The sequence below is a fragment of the Cydia splendana genome, chromosome 16, assembly GCF_910591565.1.
Source record: "Cydia splendana chromosome 16, ilCydSple1.2, whole genome shotgun sequence".
NCBI lineage: Eukaryota > Metazoa > Arthropoda > Insecta > Lepidoptera > Tortricidae > Cydia > Cydia splendana.
The window spans coordinates 18,271,322-18,294,174 of record NC_085975.1 but is presented as its reverse complement, the minus strand read 5'-3'; the positions used below and the strand labels follow the sequence as shown (position 1 = coordinate 18,294,174).

Sequence of the window (22,853 nt, the reverse complement as noted above, 5' to 3'; positions counted from 1 at the left end):
AAATCATATTAATAACTTGGTAGCTTAACACGTGTCTTACAAAGTTATCTTTACCATCACATTGACCTTTATAACAAATGATTTAAGTGTATAATCGTTTGTTTTGAATGTTTTTATGATGGTAGTAGACTAATTGCATTCATAGTAATGACGCCTCGGTAAAATTGGTGCATTGTGTGTTCTATTCGTAGAAGAAAGCGTAAATAATGTATGAAACCAGTAGGTCCCAACGGCCATTTTGGTTTTGTGTTCCAAGTTTGAAATTTTACCGACCATGGTATTGGTTGTGGTAAGTTCGAGGTTTTGTATTATGGTTTGTGGTACTGTTGCTATGCAATACTTAAACGAAAACAATTGTATTTAATGTGCATCTAAATTATATATGAAATATTGCATTGTTCTCTCTCTCTTCCGGGCTATATGTCCCACATGGTGATGGGGTCAGCTTTCCGTGTTATTTGCTTCCACTTCGCCCTATCCTCGACGTCGTTTTCGGACACTTTGCACTCAATCATATCTTTTAGCACTACGTCCTTCCATCTTGTTTTCGGTTTACCTCTGCCTCTTTTACCGGGGATGGAAAGTCGTAGTGCTAAATTTCCGACGTAGTCTGGTGGTCTCCTTCTAACGTGGCCATACCATCGCAGCCTCCTCTCCTGCATTTTGTCGGCGATGTCACGCACGCCCAGGCTGCCTCGCACGTACTCGTTGCGGATTTTGTCAAGCCTAGTAACGCCGCACATCCACCTCAGCATCTTCATTTCGGCAACTTGAATGGTATGCACGTTCTTTTGCGTAACTGCCCACGTCTCGCTGCCATACATCAGTACGGGCCTTATGATACTTTTATATATCAAACCTTTCAGTTTGACCGGCATTCTTTTGTCACAGGTGACACCCGTTACTACGTGAAATATTGCATTGATATGATCTTAAATATGTACAGATTTTTAGCCTGATCAGATTTGCTGTGATTCAATTCGCCTCGGTCTACCCTAGGTCCTACGACTGATTTTATAGTTTGAGTCAACAGAGGGTCTACCGCGAACCACTTTCGACGTGTTGCCGCTGTCACACTTACGTATTTATAAGTTCGACAGAGAAGCAACACATCGAACGTGTAGGCATTTTGTAAAGTGTTAGTAAAAAAACGTAATTGAAATCCTTTTTAAATTGGTAGAAACGTGCATCTGATATTAAAACATTTTAAACTCCCTGATAGGAAACAAAGCATTTTCTGGTCCATTGTGTTGCCACGCCCGCATTGTTCATTAACTAATAATTAATCCCTCATCGATTGTTCGTTACGCCTACTTAATTTCAAGTTCATTGCTATGAGGCCAGATGACTATGTTTAACCCAAGTTTTAACTCGTTTCTTGAAGTGAAAACTTCTTTAGCGGCGCTGTGCACTTTTTGTGATGGGGGATAAAATGTTAAACCAGCGTAAAACGTAAGACGCTTCGTAAGACGGACACGTGACCTGATCGAAAAACTGTTACAATGTCATTGAGTTTTCACTTCTGCCGGCACTCCCGGAGTGCAACCCGTTGTTTTTTTCGTTTCATTTCGTTTTTTTTAGCAATAGAGATCGCTTACCTTCTTCCTAATGCTGAAAAAACGGACTATAAATTTAAACTCAAGACAAATCTCGAAGTGACAGATTCCCGGCCCGATTCGAACTTTAAGACACGTCAAATATTATACGACTAAATACGATATGGATTAGATATGTCAGTGTCATAAGTGACGTTTTTATTTGAAGAAATGTCACGTTTGACACTGACGTATCTAATCCATATCGTATCTAGCTGTAATATTTGACGTATATTAATGTTCGAATCGGGCCAGATGACATACAGATTTGACATACTGTCAATCTGGCAAGTTCTGTCAAGAAAAACTGGTACCATTTACTTTTTTTCGAAAAACCATCATCTTTTGGGTTATTTAGACTCTACCACGAGTACTACAGAATGAGACAAAAAAAAAGTGTCCCCAGTTTTTCATACAAATTTTGGGTGTCGGTTTTGTGACGGTCCATACAAAATGTAGGTATGTGAAAATGCGTCCCATAACTGAAATTTTTTTGGGACACTTTTTTTTTTCTTTAAATCGATAGTCCTCGTGATTCTGAAAAGTTTTAAGTGAAAATGCCCACAAAGTAGACAAATCAGTACGGTTACCATCAGTTTGTCACTGACATAAACGCCGTCGAGAACGTAATTTACTTTCTATACATCTCGCTCGCACTCGCATATTAGTGCAAACGGGACGTATAGAAAGTAAATTACGTTCTCGACGGCGTTTATGTCAGTGACAAACTGATGGTAACCGTACTGTTCTCGAGTACAATTACCGACTGTGATGACTGATGAAAACATTGCAACTGAAGCCCAGCTGGCAACTGTTGTAAAAACACATCTACACTGTTAAAAATTATGTAATTTTAAATTAAATTATGTAATTTTACATGCAAAAAAATTACATAATCCTGTAAAATTCCCGAAAAATCTGGGAAATTTACGGAAAAATATGACATTTTACGTAATTCTCGTAAATTTTTAATTTTTAACAGTGTAATTGACGGTTAAAATGTGTTGTGTAACTGTTTGTAACGTCTGTATCTCTCGTAACTTTCCGTTTGCTACGGATGTTATAACAGCATTTATATCTGTTTTACGACTAAACTTTATTACAGCAAAAGTCGCAAATATCTTCTAAAGTACGTAAGGATACAGGTACAGAGGCGTAAGGGCCACTTGCACCATCCCACTAACCCGGGGTTAACCCGTGAAACCATTAACCCAGTGTAATGTAAAATTGTACTGGTAACCGGTAACTTCAGACATATTAAATATATTAAAAACGGACCGTGGGTATCGAGCGTTTTTTTTTTCGACTTAAAATACGTGAGTGACCCGTTTTTAAATATATTGAATATGTCTGTGTCTCACGGAAGTTTTGTTATTAAAAAGGTAACTTCAGGTTTAACTGGTTAACCCCGGGTTAGTGGGATAGTGCAAGTGGCCCTAAGTGTCGCTAAATTAATAAAGTTTTTAATTAAGTAAATAAACTTTTCATATTTCAGAAACAGTTCAAAGTCCGAAAAAAATCTCAATGCACCTCTTTTTAGGGTTCCGTACCCAAAGGGTAAAACGGGACCCTGCTGGAAGACTCTGCTGTCTGTCCGTCCGTCCGTCCGTCCGTCCGTCCGTCTGTATCATGTCATGTCACCAGGCTGTATCTCACGAACCGTGATAGACACTTGAAATTTTCACAGATGATGTATTTCTGTTGCCGCTAAATACAGAATAAAATAAAGATTTAAGTGGGGCTCCCATACAACAAACGTGGTTTTTGAGCGAAGTTAAGCAACGTCGGGCGGGGTCAGTACTTGGATGGGTGATCGTTTTTATAGATAATGGTACGGAAGTACGGAACCCTTCGTGTGCGAGTCCGACTCGCACTTGGCCGGTTTTTTTTGCTTTTCGTTTGGCGTTTGTCGATGTACGATTATCATCTTGGCTAATCCCCCAGCTATCATTGAATGAATGAATGAATGAAATCGTAGTCCATCTCGCTCGCACTGACGTATTGGTGTTGTTGCGATAGAGACGAAACGCGATCGAGTTTACGCACTCGCTAACGTAAATATCAAACGCCAACTTGTGGTACGGTCAACGTCAAAGATATCTTTACATTTTTCGCCTTATTACAAAGGAATAATGTGCAAAAGTGTAAACATATTTTTGACGTCGACGTACCTAGCCGTGAAGACATGTCACCATGTGAATGTAAAATAACTTTATAATATTGTACTAAACGCCTTCATGGCCATTAAATAACTATTTAAAACCGTTAAGGATCTGTTAAAAGAGTGTCACAATTTTTAATAACAATATTTGTATTAGACACATTAAAAAAAGAAACGGTAACAATCATAATAATATTGTGTTTCACTCGGTGGCAACATTTGTTTAACCCTCGTGCCTTGAAACCCTCGCAACGCTCAAGATACAATTTTTCCAAAATGACAATTTTGGGACCTTTCGCTTGCTCGGGTATCAATATTAGCACGAGAGGTTAAACAACAACTTTGCCCCCTTGTAAAACAAATAACTATTTTCTACTTCCATCCATTAATTTTCATTCATGTTTAACATTCATTAAGCTCTTAATAAATCTCACTACCATCATCCACATTAATCTGAAAGCTCATATACCTTATTGCGAAGACAATAAGGATCACCTATGGTCAATCAAGAGTGTTCATAATTGGTTACTGTACGGATACCACCTGGAGTTACGCAGTTATAAACCTTATTGGGAAGACAATAAGGATCACCTATGGTCAGTCAAGAGTGTTCATAATTGGTTACTGTACGGATACCACCTGGAGTTACGCAGTTATAAACCTTATTGGGAAGACAATAAGGATCACCTATGGTCAGTCAAGAGTGTTCATAATTGGTTACTGTACGGATACCACCTGGAGTTACGCAGTTATAAACCTTATTGGGAAGACAATAAGGATCACCTATGGTCAGTCAAGAGTGTTCATAATTGGTTACTGTACGGATACCACCTGGAGTTACGCAGTTATAAACCTTATTGGGAAGACAATAAGGATCACCTATGGTCAGTCAAGAGTGTTCATAATTGGTTACTGTACGGATACCACCTGGAGTTAGGGGTCATTCATTAATTACATCACACGTTTAGGGGGAGGGAGGGGGTCAAGAAAATGTGTCATGTTGTGACAAGAAGGAGGAGGAGTCACAAACTTTGTGACGTCACCGAAAATTTATTTAAATTATTTTATACGCTAATATATATTTAAATAACAAGTTTTTGAAACGATAATCGTTTTTATTCGTTTAATTTTATTTCTTAATCAGTTTTGGGCTATACAATTACTAATTTCTTTTATCAAAAATATTTTGATAAAATATTTGCCGATTTCGTTGAAGAAACGTGACGTCACACCAGGGGGGAGGGGTTTGCCAAATGTGACCAAATGTGACAAGGAGGGAGGGAGGGGTAAAAAAAACCTAGAAATTCGTGTGACGTAATTAATGGATGACCCCTTACGGAGTTAACGTGTTCATTAAAAGGGGACTTGAAGGGTCGGAGGGACCTTGTAGAACATGAGGGACATGACTCTTTCTGTTGGAAATACATTTGTATAGATGGCCATAATTAAAATTGACTATAAATACATTAGGGTCTATACCTAGGCTATATATATATAGGCTATATATTTAAAACTTTCAAAGTACCTTTGCCCTTAGGTTTTTCAAATCTGCTTGCGTAGCCAATAACGCAGTTTGTGGAAAATAAACTAAGCTAGTTTTTTTGTTACTTAATCCCTGCTAAGATTACGACTCCCTAGCCCTAATTTTAATGTTATAAATGTGAAAGTATTTTTAGGGTTCCGTACCTAAAGGGTAAAACGGGACCCTATTACTAAGACTCCGCTGTCCGTCCGTCCGTCCGTCCGTCTGTCACCAGGCTGTATCTCGTGATCTGTGATAGCTAGCTAGACAGATACAGCTGAAATTTTCACAGATATGTATTTCTGTTGTCGCTATAACAACAAATACTAAAAACAGAATATAATAAAAATTTAAGTGGGGCTCCCATACAACAAACTCGATTTTTGACCGAAGTTAAGCAACGTCGGACGGGGTCATTACTTGGATGGGTGACCGTTTTTATAGATAATGGTACGGAACCCTTCGTGTGCGAGTCCGACTCGCACTTGCCCGGTTTTTGAGTTTATTTTCTTTTTATATGTCTGGACAGTTAGACTAACGGAATAGGACAGGGGATAGATTTTTTAAGAATTTAGTGAATAATAAATTAATTTTCTATAGAAACTATAGATTTAGGTAGGTAGAGAAAAAATACATAACGGATATTAGTTTATGTTAGTAATACCATAAAAATATTACTACAAGTCCATTTATTACGACAACTTTATTTAGAAACCAACTATCCTGTTTTATTCCAGTTTTCGCAAGAAAATGTTTTTATTCAAACATGTCGATTCTGTTCAAACAATTTGAGAAGGTTTTGATTTTGATACGATCTTTCAGCGTGCGCGTAGCCGCTACCGCGAATTCGTGCTCACGAAATGCAATCAAGACTCGTCTCATCATCATCAGGCATCTCACTTGCACTTATTGGTGCGCATGAGATGCCTGATGAGATGAGATCGTATCAAAATAGTTCTGCAATGTTCTGCCGCCAGAGTTCAGCATTAGCATAGACCGTAAACCATAGAGCAACTTATATTATACCGTAAACATTTTGTGACAAGTTTTCACAGATTATTTGTTACGAATAAGAGAGACAGAGATAATTCAAATCAAGGCGGTCTGTTTGATTAATATTTGTGCTAGTGCCGCCACCTACGCAAAGTTTTACGTATTATTCCCTGACCCTATTAGATGAAAACCTTAACCTACACACCCCTCAAACTTGTCAAGGAACTCAAGGCAAATGCAATTTTGATTTGACAAATTAAAATTTAAGATACAATGAAATAGGAGACCTTTTTAAAGGCCTCTGGGTGTTTAGAGGAAAATGTATAAAGCAGAATTGGCCTCCAGCACGATGAAGACATAAGTCATAACTAATTGACATCGTTTCTGAAGTCGGTTAATGGTGGTACTGTGTTTACATGCGTTTGTTTATATTTAAAATTGCTCGGCAATTTACACATGTGGTTTTGTACTGTGAGCTAATATTTTAATATTCGATGTAAACTTTGGGTCAATATTTGACAATTTGATTATGTAGGTATTATGTAAAATAAATGCAATATTTTTAGTCAAATTTTGGTACAAGCAAGCCCAAAAAATGTTGACAAGGATTTTTACTGCGGTATATTGTGGATCATTTTAGCAAACGTTTGCGTTTGTGTATCAATTAGGGCTTCCAAATACCGGACTTCTTATAATACCGGTATTAATACCGAAACTGTCTTCATCAATACCGGGATCCCGGGATCCCGGTATTGACTATGAATCGCCTAAAAATTTTGAATTATATTTAAGAAAGGCTCACTGTAACACCAGATATGTATGTTCTTAGCTTAGGCACCGAATAAATAATAGTACTAGGTACAGAAGACTCACTCTCTAACAAAATGCGTCTGTTACGATCAGGACAGATATGGCCGCTAGGTGGCGACAGCGCCACGCGCGGCTTAAGGGTAGCCACCAAAATTGGTGTGGAACGGATGTATTTGTAGCTACCTGTTGCAAAGCGACGAAATCGCGGAGTGGGCCACGCCTGGCTTAGGATATTAAACAATAATCGCCATCTGCAATAATTATCATTTCATCCTCCAGGTTGGCAATCATTTTAACCGCCTTGTTGGCTTCACCAGTCACATTTTTAGGTCAACCTATAAACCAGCCAATAAATATTCGAAATTGACACCAAAAATTCGTGTGCCATACTACAGTTCATTTCTTTCCATTGTTTGATAAAATTTTAAGAACTAATTATATTAATATAATATCCTGAACATCAGAATTCATTACCAAATATTTATCTAACGCATATCCACAGATCTTGTTTCAATGAAATGATCTACTTTAATTAAATGGGCAAGTAATCTTCTTAATACAGCCGAATTTGATCATTTTAGTTGATTTTAACGTTATAATCGGCACATTTTCCTTGTTTTTGAAAATACCGGGATCCCGGTATTGCATTAAAAAACACCGGTATTGAAAAATGCGTTTAAACAGACGGGATCCCGGTATTTCGGGATCCCGGGATCCCGGTATTGGAAGCCCTAGTATCAATGCTAAAGTTAAACATTTTTAAGATCGCGTTTTGTTTTAGTTAATTTTAGTTACTTAAATAAATTATAGCTAGGCTTTAAGTAAAAAAATATCAATTCCTAAATAAAATTGTGGACGTATTTTTGGGACAGCCTGTAGTATGGACAGTCTCAATTTTTTTTCGTATCTCGGTATAAATTTAAGTTCTCTACCGTATAGGACAATATTTAATTTTAACTGTCCCTTACTGTTCGTACTGTTACATTATTCCCTCCCCTGGGGCCCATTTCTCAAACGGTATTAGACTAATATTATTAGTCCACGAACAATCAAATCGTATTAGTTACCATGGCAACACACTAATAATTTAGACTAATACCATTTGAGAAATGGGCCCCTGCGAACGCAGCATGGTTCCATTTTTATCGCTTGTCATTGTCACTTACATGCTTGTTAGAACGTGACAGGCACGGTGACAAGCGATAAAAATCCAACCGTACCGCCGCTGGCTTGGAAAAACGTCTGACTAAGAAAGTTTTGTCAGACTGACGCTAACGGCCCGTTTCGAACTTTAACACACGTCAATCAATAGATCTATAAACGATATCGATTAGATATGTCAGTGTCAAATATGACGTTTCTTCAAACAAAAACGTCACTTATGACACTGACACATCTAATCCATATCGTTTCTAGATCTATTAATTGACGTATCTTAAAGTTCGAATCGGGCAGTAATACACAAGCAATTTGTGTAGGTATAATATTGCATAAATGCACGTATACTCGTACCATTTACCAGGTGTACAATTGCGTATTAATTACATTCAACAAATTTTCCAATTTATTCATACTACAAGGAAATTAGCAATGGAAACAAAATACGTGTAGTGTAGCCACAAGTTGCTGATGTCAAAACAACCGCAAAAATTTAGGTATAAATATAATTGGGGTATGGGCAGTAGAGTTGAAGTGAATGATTTCACACATAGCTTGTATACTCATTGAGAAAAAAAACCGGGCAAGTGCGAGTCGGACTCGCGCCTGGTGACAGACAGACGGACGGACGGGCGGACGGACGGACTGACGGACGGACGGACAGCGAAGTCTTAGTAATAGGGTCCCGTTTTACCCTTTGGGTACGGAACCCTAAAAAGTAGTGAATTAATAAGTAAAGTTGAAAGCCACGATATTTATGAATCACACGAATCCGCTGCCAAAAAGTCACTCCCTACAAGTAAAAATAAATAAAATGTAGACATTGTTTGGTGTTTTATTTATCTATTGAGCCAATTTTGACTTGTTTAGGTTTTGGTTTGAGTCTGACCTTGCAAATAGATTGTTTAATGACATTTAATCAAAACAAGCAATAAATCCTATTTTGCTCTACACTTTGTATCTTTAGGTAGGTATTTAAATAAAAGTAAACAAAATCTACCCTCAAATGGCTCCTTAAGCCAGTTGAGGGTAGACGAAAACATTACACGATCAAATAATGTAGGTTAAAGTCAGGTCGTTCAGTGACTGATCCAGGCGGTTTTGTATTCGGTCGGTTAACCAATAAATCTTATAACTACCCGAAAATGTACAAATTGTTTGTTTACTTTTATTTAAATACCTAAAGATTGCGGTCACTAGTATTCTATTTTAAACCCAAACTCCTAGTTCACAGGGCTGCCACGTCCGGTTATTAATTATATTAATAACAATTATTACAAACTACAAAGTGGCTACATTGTTGTAATAATTATGATACTATAATGAGAGTTAATGGATACGTTGTTTTATTGTGGATACTTAGAATTCTATCTTTGTGAATTCTGATAGAATGTGTTTTTCAGCGAATGAGTTTGTTAGTGTGAAAAGTAGAGTATTAAGTACGATTTTCTTTAAAAAAAAGGTCAATGGATTAGTATAGGAATTTAGGCATCTAAGTTGAAAATATTCTTATCTGTGGGAAAATATCTTATCTTATTTTAAGAGCTGAGCTGGAACGAGGCCAAGACGGTTGCTCAAGACAGGAAGGCTTGGAAGGATCTTGTGGAGGCCCTATGCACCTCCGGGGTGCCCTAGGACCGACAACATTTTAAGAACGGGACCCTGGAAGAAACTAATTGGTGACCCCTGGTGGCCCTGGTCCACGCTATATTGTTTTTGGTCTAGCTAGTTCAACATGAAATAATGAAACATACATTTTAAACTATTTTTCAAATAACTTAGGTAGTACGGCGATAGCTTTCATCTACAAATTATAACATTAAAATGCAAAATATGGAATAGTACTTGTAGGAGAGGTTGGAAAATCGCTAAAAGATGGACGAGTGAGTTTGAGGGCCGACACGTTAGTGGAGGCCCTCAAATAATACGAGTCCATCTTTAGCGTTTCCGGCCGAGGCATTGCATAGTGCTTTTCACGACTACTTTGAGGAAATAAGAAAACATTTGCATAACTATAAGTACTACCCCGCGATTTCTCTGGTAGTAAATTACTAGCCACTACCTGTGCTGTCTTTTGAATTTCGGTAGGCGTCAGCGTAAGAATATAATTTTCTTCAGTAGAAGAACTCATTTTTATAGCGAGCGTAGATATGTGTTTCTTGTATTTTTTAGTCAAACACAATTTACACTATCCAATTCAGTAAGTAATATTTTCCGATCCCGCCTTGTTTACTTTTTTTTCACTTTTAAGAGGCGTTTATCGGTTGTTTGCTTCAAACAGAGTGTAAACTTAGAAGCGTTTTTGCTAAAAAAAAACCACAAACAGCTACAAAAGTAAAAAACGCCTTAAGCGTGAACTGAGTGGTAATTGTTAAAAAAAATGAACTGAATGGTTTTGAGATTTCTTTTTTTAAACAATAAATTGGTCCTATAAATAACCTAATTTTATTTTTGAAGGAAAAATTACGCCAAAAAAGACCGTTTATTGATTTTTATGTTTTAAATGATACTCATTGCTGTAGCGAACCATCACCAATGACAAATGATGATAACAATGAAACATTATAGTAGTGGTGTTTCAGGCGCTACAGCTACAGCTATTGCCTACTATCCAGCTCGGTTTTAGATCATCTATTGCCACATTTCCGAACAGTGGCGTGAAAAACGTATAGAGACGACCATGGTGTTGGAGGGTCGGCCATCTTGTGACCTGAATCGAAAGCGAAAACATTCTAAGCAGGTGCTGCCCCCTACACTTCACGTTGACTCTATCTGGTATAGTAGGGTCTGCCATCTAGTGGCTTAAATTTAAAAATGGAAACTTGATGAAATCTTCGCGCCAATGAATAGGCGGCTTCTGTGCTGCCGTCTACAGTTCATGCACACTCTCATTGAGATAACAGCTGTCATCGAACGAAAGAAATGTCAAAAATATTACAGTTGAAGTAAACTAACATTTATGCCAACCCTAGCACCAGTGACGCTATAAATCAATTAGGTGTGCTTGAGAAGTTCGTAACGAGGCATTTCTGAAACGACATACCTATCTATGTAGGTAGGTACATTATACGACATACACGATGAAATTTAATCGGGGATCAGGAACCAATTTTTCTAATTCAGTCATCGATGGTGATCACATTTAACTATGGGACCAACCCCGAAATCACAAATAATTGTAAATTGGCTGTTTCATATTTCAGCTGGTCCGATGTTGATATTTTCTGAGAGAGTCATTTTTTTCTCCGCTATTTCGGGGTTGGTCCCAATGTGATCGCCATCGATGACTGATTTAGAAAAATTGGTTCGAACACCGATTACATTTCATCGTGTATTATATATCACAGTTGCGTTATGTTGGCTACGCGGGTTGTTGTACTATTCATTCTAATAACACTTTACTCTGCGCTCCTAACTGCGTGGGCGCACGTTTGTAAATCAATAATCGTCGGCGCAGTTAGCAGTGACTGACAGACGGACAGCTGCACACATACAGGGTGATGCCGGTGTCGGTGATGTCTTAATAAAAAAATAGTTTATTGTCATTTGTACACATGTGTCGTATGTGTGTGTTTGGTAAAGGGCGATAAATATGTACAGATGTAGTGCATAATTATTTTCCATCGTATTTCCATGGAAACGTACGAACGTGTCTTGCTATTTCAGTCAGTTTCGGTACAAAAAGTACTGAGGTTGACTGAAGTAGCATGAAAAATAGCACTATATCCGTACCTATATTTAAATCAGATTTTCAAATTTCGATTGCGATACGGTATGCTCTACCATTCCATCTAATAACTCCTAACTGCGCAGACGTTTGTAAATCAATAATCGTCGGCCATTGCGCCGTTAGCAGTGACTGACAGACGGACAGCTGCGCGCATACAGGCTGGTGCTTTGATACTCTTTATTTCACAGCTCACACACTTATGTGTAATGATTTATTAATATTTTGGAATTAAATTACAGTAGGTACCTACAACTCCTATTAGTCGCTCAAAAGATTTTGAAAGATTGCCGTTAGTTGATGTCGTTATTTCTCGGCCGTCTCCGATCTTTGAATTTCGAATTTACGTCCGTCTGGATATACAGATGCAGTGCATAATTGTTTTCCATCGTATTTTCTCGGAAACGCTCGTATTTGTCATGCTACTTCAGTCAACCTCATTACTTTTTGTACCGAGACTGACTGTAATTTTTTTTTTGGTAATACTCGCAACATGGAAATTTAAAATATGTGTACCACAATACAAAGATTCGCCAAACTGCGGAGCAGCTATTTTTAGTACATCAAAATAGCAAAACACTTTCGTACGTTTCCGTGAAAATACGATGGAAAATTATTGTGCACTACGTCTGTATCACCCTGTATGCTGCAAGTTGTATATCTATAGTTACGACTATAGCGTGAAACAGTGGGAGATGCCTTAATAAAGACATTAACTTGTCTCAAAAACAACGAAATAAATCTTTCAAGGGCTAATGTATGCATTTGTTTCGAAGTAAACTACGTTGCATCAGCTGTTTGATTTAAATAATAGTTACGATTATAGTTAAGTAGCATTTTGTTGATGTTATCACGTATGTATCAGACAGTCTCGGTATTTGTACCGAGACGTACTTTTGAATACTGAGGTTGACTGAAGTAGTATTGATACGAACGTTTACGATAGAAAACAATGATGTACCTACCTTGACTTTTTTGACGTGATAACGTCTTATACATAAATCGATGAACACCGGTAGCATGCACGAAAAAGTGTTACGTTGTGGACGGATCTCCATGGTAACGTTGTGGACAGATCTCCACGGTAACGTTACGGCCACGTTTTCTTATGATATGACGTTATCACGCAAAATTATCGTCCGTAAACCGACTTTACAGACAACCATATTTTTTGTGCCAAAGAACCATGTCCCAAACTGGGCCCCTGGTGTACACGAATGATTTTTATTACAGTATGTAGTACTAACCGAGTAGAACAATAACCAAAATATTTTAACTTATGAACATGTGTGTGAAGTAAGTTGTAGTTAATTAAAGTTCGTCAGAAACTGACTCTTCATCGGAGCTGTCAAACATTACAAAAATGTTTTCTATCTGATAGCTTGGTGGGTTGGGACGTTTTTCTTGGTGTCTTGCATAAGCTAGGTACCAAATGACCGTTAGAATGTGTACACAGCATCCAACAGTACGGGCACCATTTTTACATGTAAGTACAATAATATGCTTTGATGGAATCTCTTTTTTTTTGTAATGTAGCTTCATTTTGGAAAAATAATAGTATTTTATACAATCGTGATATAATAGAGAGCTTTTCAGTCGAGTACCGAGTTTAGGCAACGAAGCTTGCTGAGTTGCCTAAGTAAGGTACGAGATTGAAAAGCTTGATTATATTACTATTTTATACAATACTTTTTCTACGAATCAACAAAAATAATACTTTAAAATAGTAGAATCATACAGATCATAGTCTAATAAAACATGGTCTTCTCTTCCAAGAGTGACACAAGCCTACGTCATAATAACATTGCCACTTTATATAGCGCTATCTCATATTATTATATATATATAGCGTCACATGCGCGTTTCTGACTTATGAAGCAATTGCTCCTACAATACAACCTAAAATAAATAATTAATTTGAGCTATGGTTTTGTTTCGCCCTCTTGACCGCGGCGAGCTGTGTTGGTCAATTTCATTATAGTTGACTAAACTGTATCGAAATGAATATTATAGTTGAGTTGGGAGCTCATACATTAAAAGTACCCAAATGCAGTTTGGTATACGAAATCTTAATTCAAGAATTACAGTCGACAGGTAGAAAAAAAAGCTTTTTTATTGTCTGGACTCCCTGATAATGAATGTTGTCGCAATAGTTTTCTCGACCGCGTGAGAGCAGCGTCACAAGGAACAACATCAAATATTTTAATTCAAGCCAGTAACCTTTTCGTGGTGACCTCGTACCGGAGTCTGACTAGCTCCCTCCGGCACATCCGCCGCTTGCATATCTTCCCCTCCAGGACGGACTCCAGAGGCATTTAAATCACATTCTCGAATTCTTCTTGCCATGACGGCATAACGCGCGCCCAGAGTCTTAGCCAAACAAAACATATTGTTTGTTACCACCGTCAACCACGAGGAGGTGCTCTGGACAGTCTGGACTCAAAAAGACACATTTAAATAGAGATTTCAAAATTAAACTCATGGTGTAATTTTTATTAGAGTATAACTTTAAGTTACATGTTAGGATTCCTTGCACATACAATAAGAAGTAGAAACCTTTATATTAATAATGTACAGATCATACTCTATCGACTAGCATGCGTGATTAAATTGTACAAGTGGGGCCCAAACCCCATAGAATTTGGGACAAGGTTCTTAAGGGTTTCTCAAATTTAGGATTTCTCTTAAAGCACGGCAATTCAATACCAAAATTGTGACAACTCTAAAACGGACAAAGTCGCAGGCAGAAGAATCTTAACCATTAAATCCTACCCATAACTAAGAAATAACGGTATTCCAATACCTAAAGGTCCGGCAGTAAAACCTAAGTGGCTATTAAAGGGACATAGCGTTCAGGTCGTTGACCTCTCGAGGAAGCCTTCTTATCAACGTTGATAAGAGTGATAGGAGCCTTGACCTGCGGTAAGTTCAATTGTACAGAAGTAAGGTAAGTTACCAGACTTGCTACTAGGTATGTATATAATTTTATCCTATTTAATTACACAAACGGGTCTACCGCGATATAATTTCATTGTTTTTAAAGACTCATGCAGTCTTTCCGTGACCACAGCTCGTGCAACTCAGCTGAAACGTCGGAATTTAAGGTAAAAACAATGAAATTATATCGCGGTAGACTCGTTTGTGTAATTAAATATGTGTACAAAACGCGAGAGTTTAAAGTGTTATAATTTTATCCTGTCTGCTAATCCGGAGGTCCTGGGTTTAAATCATTATCTGTGAGTTTGAGCAACAATATTTGTTTCTGATATAGGTAAATACTTAAATAGTCTCATTTACTTATATTATAATTTAAAAATAGTAGCATTTTGATAACAAATTTCCGTTTTATTTACTGTTGAGATTGTCAGCCTTTTGAAAAAATCGCTTGCGCCCGAAGATGTGCGATTTCCGTGACGCTGAGTGTATAATAATTCACATTATTTATCTAGTCTAAAATGGATTTAATACTTACATCTCAAGAGAATGCCATGGCAGCAATACAATAGCAAACACATGTTTTTATTTAAGGTTATGTTTATTTAAAAACGGTTCGCACGTGACGGAAGTCGTAAACTAGTATTTATGTGCTACCTATATCTAAACATGTATTATGTTTATGTGTTTATATTGCAAGTATAAACCGACCATATAAAGTAGAGCGGAAACTAGTAAACTACACGTCGATAGTGGCGAACAGCGCTAATCGGTTCGGTAAGAAAAACTGTTCGTGAAAACGTGGATGGAATACAGTCTAATGAGTTAAACAAGTACAGGCTTTTATCGCTGACTGTACTGTTCTTTCAACAGGAATTGAGACAATTCTAACAAACCTAAACACTTTCTGTGTCCATTATCAGATCAGCTCGATGCCATAATATATTATTACGTTGTAACCCAACTAAATAGGTATGTGAAGATTGTGAAGTTGTAGCTCGATAGAATAATGGGAAGTGATTCTAAGCGCCACTTGCACCATTCCACTAACCCGGGGTTAACCGGTTAAACCTGGAGTTACCATGGTTACCAGTACAATTTGACACTGGGTTAACTTTTTAACGGGTTAACCCCGGGTTAGTGGGATGGTGCATGTGGCGCTAATTTAGCTTTATCCCGAACACATTAGGTAGCTAAATAAAAGCTAATAAAAAAGAGCCTAATAATAGATAGTCAGAATAAGGAACATAATTACAACATTAACATTGAATTAAAAAGTCATGAAAATTAAAATTAGTCGTATATTCGTTACCTATGTGGAAATATTTAAAAAAGAAAACGGTACTTACAACAATTACAAAAATTGCTTAGTAACTGATGCTAAACAGAAAAACCATATTTCCGCATTCACTAACATTTATGTTAGATGAACTCCAGTAGGTAAAATTCAGTTGGTACTTATATGAATATAAAATTTTAATCTGGGGTTTATGACGTTTATAGCGTGATAAAATCCCGTCCGATCCGGCGGAAACTATTAAAACCGCTAATGAATATACCACACTTGGCTGCAGTAGAGTATAGGTTGAATATAAACTTAGTTTTTTATACGAGCAGGGTTATGTTATAATTTTAGCAGTTTATCTCTTACCTACTAATAACTACACTCGGCGTCACGGGAATCGCACACCTTTATCACAGTATAATAAATTAAATAGTACTAACGCCTTTTTATAAAGGCACCATATGGTGCTAGCGATTGTGAGCGATTCTAGGTCTTATTGAAATAGTATTGCCTTATTCAATTTGACATCATTAAAAAGCTAATTTAGTAACCTCTAATCTGATGTCTCTTATGTTTACGTGTTTTATATATTTTTCAGATTGTCGGCTTTTGAACGTATCGCTTGCGCCCGAAGGTGTGTGATTTCCGTGACACTGAGTGTATATCACTACACCTTACGAGTATAAGTCCCCCGCCGCGTTTGTCTGTTTGTGTGTGTGTATGTTTGTTCGCGATAAACTCAAAAACTACTGAATGGATTTTCATGTGGTTTTCACCTATCAATAGAGTGATTCTTGGGGAAGGTTTAGGTGTATAATTCGTTACCCCGTGCGAAGCCGGAGCGGGACGCTAGTTAATATTATATTATAATTATTATAAATGCGAAAACAACTTTGTCAATCTGTCTATCTTTCTGTACCTCTTCAGGCTTAAAGCCATGAAGCACACACACACACACACCCACACATATATGTTCAGTTATAAGTGTTGTTAGTAGCTTGGTTTCACAAAGAGTAAAAACCACAGAACATCCGCACTTTATTAACTGCGGAAAGGAAACTCATTGTGCTAAGTTCAATCTTAAGATTCTTAAGGAAGTGTAAGCATGCCTCTGAATCTTAAAATTCTTAAGATGTAAGGAAACGCTTTGAACCTTTGAAGGCTCAAATATCAATGAGTCTCGGTTTCTTTATAGTTTACTTGAAAAGGGAGCAATGTTTCCGGATAGTTTTAAGTGTGAGCTAGCTTGGACTACATATACCTATGTGGTTTCCATCACAGAAGGAACCCTATGCTTCAAGTACAATAAGATCCTTCCCATCTCCATCATCTCCATTGCACATGAAGTATAAGGACCCTTCTCTGATGGAAAGCCACATATAACTAACTCTTAAGGCAGGATTCCATCAGTGTGCGGCACTGAGCGGAACAAGCATATTCAGGACAAAAATGCACTGGGGGAATTCCGCCTTTAGATGCATGAATACTCATACTAAAACAACGAAAGTGATATCCAAAAACACTTTAAATTAAGATACTCGCTCTTTAGCGATAAAACCGCCTGGTGTCTGTCTCTATCTTAAATCAATTGTTTTTGTTCAAGCTGTTCGTTTACTGAGGTATGCCAATAAATAATATTCTATCCATCTATTATGAATAGATATATCGTCATAATAAAGTCTTACATTCAAGAGAACTTGGTTGGGACTAGGTAATATACGATTACAGAAAACGAACACGGAAATCGCTGTGTGTTTTCGACATTCTGAATATTTTCCGCTCACAATTTATCATTATATTCATAATAAATATCCATCAACGTCAACAAAGGTTAAAGTTCCTTCCGAAGCAAAGCTCACACTTGAAACTATGCGGAAACTTTGCTTCCTGTTTAAACTATTAGGCCATTCGACAGTTATTCGATGTGTTTCCTATATGATACTGATCTGTCAGTATCAAAAGTGGGTCTCTATTGTTTCCCATAAAGTTTTAAGTCATAATGTATTGTTTGTCCACATTTTCGTTAGTCATAATTTGGTTTTTCTCAGAAACGCGTAACTTTTCAGGATTGCCATAAAACATACCTAACCTAACCTATCTACAGCATTTTCGTAGGGTTATCCCTACGAAAATCCTGAAAAGTTAACAGTTTCAGAATTATGACTAATGATAATCTAACAATCGTTACATTATGAGTTTATGACATTTATGACTTTCAATAATTATGTCAAACAAAGGGACCCCGTCAAAAGTAACGTTTTTGGTTGAAGAAATGTCACTTTAGACACTGACAAATCAGTATCATATCGGAAACAGATCGAATAACTAAAACATGTATTGGCCTTTATAAAGAACCATTGATATTCGCTCCTATAAATGCAGAAAACTATCACGTAAAACTTGTGTAAGTACCTATTTTAGACATTCCGATAAATTTTGGACTCACAATTTGTCATACAATATATGTTCGCGTTTGTTAACCCTTAGGTGCACGAAGTATCAATTGATACTGAAACAAGACAAGTCCCAAGTACCTATTCAGTACAAAAATGCTTGTGCCGCATACTGGTGGAATCCCGACTTTATACAAAGAAAATGTATTTTTTGAGTAAACGTTCACTCGAAAATTTGCAAAATTTATTTTCTCTTTGTTACAAAATTACAATATCTAGATATTGTAATTTTGTAGTCGGTACCAACAAATTTTCTCTTAATTTTATTTTCTCTTTGTTACAAAATTACAATATCTAGATATACTAACCAATACCAACTAATTTTGTAGTACCTACAACTTTTGTATTCGTTTCAAGGAAATCTAGTACCAGACATATATGTTACTTGAATGTTCACGTGGAAATTCATGTTACATATTTCTGCATGTCGTTTTAAAATAAGAGCGTAACATTGATTGAATGGGAGCGGCCTTTTTGAAGCCGATTCGTGTGACTTTTAAATTGATTTCATGACAAGAAAATTTCCATTGCTTGGATAATAATATGTACCTATTAACTAATTTTAGAGTTATTTTTGATACTAATGACAGAAACCATTACTTATTACTTAGCTAATGAAGATCGGTATGTTTGTTTTATTTTAATTGCTAGAGATAATACCTAAACGTGTCACCAATGAAATGTCTATTGACATCATTTTTATCAGTTGCTGTAATTAGATGTAATGAACTGATTTTAAATTAACGAAGTTTTTTCTATACCACGTGAACCACGTCTGATGGTAAGCGGTCACCGTAGCCCATAGACCCCAGTAACTACAGGGTTGTTATATGCGCGTTGTCGACCCTTGTTTGGTAGGTTAAATAAAATTTAAATGAATTAATGTTCATTTAATGTTATAATTACTATTAACCTGAAGTAGGTATAGGTAAGTTACATAATTCTTGTATTTCTTGTTAGGTACTTAGGTATTATTAAATTAAATAAAAACAAACTTTAAAAGTTTAAAGTAAATAAATTTTTATTATTAAATAGGTACATAGGTAAGTTTGTGTTGTATTATTTCTAATACTTATGTAGGTAGGTACCTAAATGGAAAAAGTTTTTAATTTTCGGATTTCAGATATGATATCTGGTTATTAAATTTGAAATAATTTAGATACCGAACCGAAACAAATTAGTTGAAAACGAATTCTTGCAAAATTATACCTTCTTCAAACATTTCAATCATCATTACCTATTTAAGTGCATTAAGGTCATTGAAACGTGTGCACAGAAAAAAATATCTGTGTGTTTACATTTTAAAAATCAATGAGGGTATTTGAAAAAAGTATTGTTTATAAATAAAAAATATATTGAATTTTAAATAGTAGGTACTTACACTAAATATTCACTACTATCAAAACTAAAATAAATGTGAATGATTAAACTCACCAAAAAGTTACTCCGAATTTCTATTTTGCCAACACTGGCATTTTGTAGAAAATCCCAACACAGCTTCAAACAAAAAAAAACAAAACACAACACTAGTCCAAGTTCGATTCGGAAAAAGAATTCGATAAAAACAGTTGAAGTTGAAAATTCAAAAACAGAATTCGAAATTTACAAGTTCGCGTAACCCGTTCGCGATCGTGAGTTCGACCCGACACGCGTTCGTTCGACGCGCTGTGCAGCCGGTAACTGACGGGCTGTTAGTGTTTAGTTTAGACTGCACCCGTCCGGACTCTCACGGAGATTCCCGTACGTTCCACCGGCTATGCCATAATTATAATCATTCTATTACGATTACAATACTTAGCTGACGTAATAAAATAAAATACGCAAAAAATTCGCTATTTTACTCGCAATTTTATCACGAATTTTATAACTGACCTATTAAACTGTAAACGAAATAAGTGATAACCTAATACAAGTTCAGCGATTCATAAAATGCTATATAAGATAACTAATTGTGATGTAAACAAAAATAATCGCGCGTGAAGATAATTGAAGTCCGCTACTCGACACTAGATGGCGCCAAAATACGTTGTCTTTGTTGAGTTGATAAGTTCATCTATTCGCCACGAGATGGCGCTACTAGTAAGCTAATGTAAGAAAGTAGTTTGTTTACATTTCTCAATCTTGTTTACATAATAAAATACGCTTCCTAAACAAATTATTTTACATATTATATAACTGTTACTACAAAAGTTACTTCTAGTTGGTCAGAAGTCAGAAATTCAAAATGATTACTTCAATCATCATTAATATCATTATCTAATGTATTTTTCTAGTAAATTACTTCGTAGTAAATCATGATGATCTTATGCGATAAGACGCCTCTGCACGACCATTACCTGTCTGTGCTTAGTCTATTATAGTTTTTTAGGATTCCGTAACCAAAGGGTAAAAACGGGACCCTATTACTAAGACTCCGCTGTCCGTCTGTCCGTCTCCAGGCCGTAACTCATGAACCGTGACAGCTAGACAGTTTAAATTTTCACAGATGATGTATTTCTGTTGCCGCTATAACGGCAAATAGGTACTAAAAACTAAATAAAATTAATATTAAAATGGGGCTCCCATACCTACAACAATAGTGAATTTTTTGCCGTTTTTTGCGTAATGGTACGGAACCCTTCGTGCGCGAGTCCGACTCGCACTTGGCCGGTTTTTATAAATACCTTTAGTTATCTTCTTCCCTATTAACTTCATCGTCGCCGTAGACTGAGAAATTCGACCTTTATAGACCAAGCAAAATATAATATTAATATTATACATATTTGATGGCATGCTGAATATAAGCAAATTATGCACCAAATACGGCCCGGTCCTTAAGCAGGCTAACTTACAAAATTTAATATGTATTTTTGTAAGTGTGAATGGGTTCAAATTTTGTGTCCATGACTACTAGTACCATAGACAAAACTGCAAGTTCATATTAAACATAAGAAAAAATTAAAAAACGATGGGCCTTATTTGGCGCAGGCGCCTTACATATTTCTTTTAAATATTTGTAATGATGATTCCTGTAGGGGCTGTAGGTAGGTATGCGTATTTCCTATTGCATCACTACACCTGATAAAACAAAGTCCCCCGCCGCGTCTGTCTATGTGTATGTATGTTCGCGACGTTCGCGATAAACTTAAATTTGTTATGGTTTTGTGTAACCCGTGCAAAGCACGGGCGGGTCGCTAATATAAAATAAACGGAATCAAGTCAAACATAGGAAATGGATACTTAATAAAATTAAATATTGCGAACATAACGAGCGGCAGGTCTATTAAGCCAGGTTTACACGGATGCTTAAACAAGCATGTCAGTTGACAATGGTATCAACTTTCAACAATTTTCTACCGGCGAGTGTACGGTACGGTAGTACCTCTACGCATAATAAAGCGCTAAAAGGTATTAAAACAAATCATTGTAACGGCTGTAGGGACACTTAGACTATGATTTATACGTCTAACGGACAGACAGACGGACGGACATGGTGACTGTTAGCTGCTGAAGAACCTTACCTTACGAATAATATGCAGAAAGAAAGAATGCAGAAAAATTAAATTGCGTACGCTGAGACAACCCTTTACTAAATGCCTTCTTTGCCTGCTCTTTGGTGCAGGCAAAGAAGGCCCGGTTCTTAGGCTTGCTGACTTCCAAAATTTCATACTTTTCAAATTGAGGGTTCAATTTTTGCGTTCATGTCCGATAGTACCATAGATAAAACTGCAAGTCATATAAAATAGAAAATAGCGATGGGCCTTCTTTGTGCAGGTAGAGGTAGATACCCACATAAACTGCTGTATTGAGTTGGCAGTAAGATGAAGTCCATTATAAAGTTTTATATTTAATACTGTTGCCAAGCGTGTTTATATGTTACAAACATTGGCTCTCACTTTACACTCTGTCAAGCCAAACCCGTTTTATCTCGATAGCCTAGATTTCACTAAATACTCAGTAATTGTATTTAGTCTCAGTTCTAGATCTCACGTCTAGATCTCAAGCGCTCTGACAATTTATAAAAATTTTGGGATGCTTATAAATATTATCTCTTTGTTGACTGACAATTTATAAAAATTTTGGGATGCTTACTTATTTATTACTCTTTGTTCAAGGACAATTTATAAAACTTTTGAGATAAGTACTTATAACTCTTCGTTGAATGACAAACTTATCTATACAAAAAAAACAGTTGCTCGAGAATGTAGCTATTTTTTTAATGCATTTATACCTATT

At 36.6% G+C, this 22,853-nt stretch overlaps 1 protein-coding gene across 2 annotated transcripts in view; it reads right to left on the bottom strand.

Annotated features, from left to right (window-relative positions):
- LOC134798404 (phospholipid phosphatase 3-like) overlaps window positions 1–22,853 on the bottom strand; it is a 104,260-nt gene that overhangs the window by 71,292 nt on the left and 10,115 nt on the right. The window contains exon 1 of one of the 2 annotated variants that reach the window (XM_063770821.1): window positions 20,073–20,322. The exons of the other annotated variant lie outside the window; for it this stretch is intronic. The gene's annotated coding sequence lies outside the window, so the exon portion shown is untranslated. Of the gene's footprint in view, window positions 1–20,072; window positions 20,323–22,853 lie in introns of those variants that run through there. 2 annotated transcript variants of the gene reach the window in all.